The following is a 1688-nucleotide window of genomic DNA, read 5'->3' as shown; positions in this document are numbered from 1 at the left end:
CCCTTTCTTTTGACTTCCGAAAACATGGCAGAGAACTGCTCAGTGTGTGCCATCCTGGTCGCGGTGTTGACCCTCTATGGTATTCCATCTGTTTGCTTTAACTAGTCTGCTCTGTCCGTATATCTGAGGTGAGATGTTCAAGCGGTCCGTAATTTTCACACGCAGCTGTTTACACCGGTAACCAGTAGACGCATGACGTAACGTGAAAGCCACGCAACGGTAAGCATTGCACAACCCGCGCTTCCGGTTTGTGACTTCCCCGTGCGCGCACCCAGCTGTATGTTTTCGCACGGTTTGTCATTGTACTGTGAGAGCGAGGAAAGCATATGCATGCGGGCACCATTTGCGTATTATGGTACTGGCTAGCTCTAACAACGAGGCGTAACAACGTAAGAGGACGAGCGGAACCACGTAGAAGGCTAAAAACGCTCCCATGACATAGGCCGACACATAGAAAAATAAAACAGCAAGAAAGTAATAACAGAGTGCTGAGACAAGGAAAACATAAGAACTCAATGATCCAGAGGAGGGTGACTGTATATAACAGAAGAACACTAAGAACTAGCAGCCACGACTGGTTTGAGTCATGCTGCGGTTCACGCACTGCTCAAATTCCAAAGATGAGAACGTCACGTCGTCAGCCTCCTTAGCTCAGAGGCAGAGCACTGGTCTTGTAAACCAGGGGTCGTGAGTTCGATTCTCACAGGGGGCAAACATTTTTAAGTAAGACTAAAAACAGCGCAAGAAAGGCTTGTTCCACCTGATCGATATAACAATAAAATAATGTAAAAAAAAAAGGATTGACAAAACCACACCACACAAAATAAGCACGTGAAAGGAATTAAGAGACAAATGTTGCGAAAGGCGATCATGCAACTGTGTGCAAGGCAGGGAATTTGTTGTCGTGGTCTGAAGGCTGCTCTGATGCAGCTCTCCCTGTGACAGCCTCTTGATCTCTGCGTAACTGCTGCAGCCCACATCCCTTTAAAGCTGCTTACAGCATTCGTGCCTTGCTGTAGCTCTATTATCCTTACGCCCCCTCCCATCCCACACTTCCCTTCATTATCAATTTTACTATTCCTTGATGCCTCAGGATGTGCCCCGTCAACAGATACTTTTTTTGTCCCACGAATTTCTTCTTTCAACAGTTCGATTCAGTACCGCCTCATTAGTTCCTGGTCCTGCTCATATAATCCTTAGTTTTCTTCTGTAGCACAACATTTCAAAAGCTTCTATTCTCGTCTTGTCTGAACATCTACGTTTCACTTTCGTACAAGGCTACAGTCCAGCTGGCCGTTGTGACCGAGTGGTTCTAGGCGCTTCAGTCCGGAACCGCGCGACCTCTAGGGACGCAGGTTCGAATCCTGCCTCGGGCATGGTTGTGTGTGATGTCCTTAGGTTAGTTAGGTTTAAGTAGCTCTAAATTCTAGGGGACTGATGACCTCAGATGTTAAGTCCCATAGTGGTTGGAGCCATTTGAACCTCTCTCTCTCATTTTTTTCTTTTTTTTAAGCTACAGTCCAGACAAATACCTTCAGAAAAGATTGCCTAACGCTTAAATTAATCTTCGATATTAACACATTACTCTTTTTCAGAAATGTTTTTCTTGCTTGGCTAGTATGCATTTTATATCCTTTCTATTTCGACCACTGTCAGTTATTTTGCTGCCCAATTATACTGACAGAAAA

General features: G+C 45.1%; 1 non-coding gene across 1 annotated transcript; it reads left to right on the top strand.

Moving 5' to 3' along the window:
• The first annotated feature begins 640 nt into the window (after positions 1-640).
• Trnat-ugu (transfer RNA threonine (anticodon UGU)) lies at positions 641-712 on the top strand. The gene has a single exon. It is a non-coding gene; the product is annotated as a tRNA-Thr (tRNA).
• The last annotated feature ends 976 nt before the right edge of the window (positions 713-1688 follow it).

Source organism: Schistocerca serialis, chromosome 2 (genome assembly GCF_023864345.2).
Source record: "Schistocerca serialis cubense isolate TAMUIC-IGC-003099 chromosome 2, iqSchSeri2.2, whole genome shotgun sequence".
NCBI classification, from domain to species: Eukaryota; Metazoa; Arthropoda; class Insecta; order Orthoptera; family Acrididae; genus Schistocerca; species Schistocerca serialis.
This window is presented reverse-complemented; position numbering and strand designations above follow the sequence as displayed.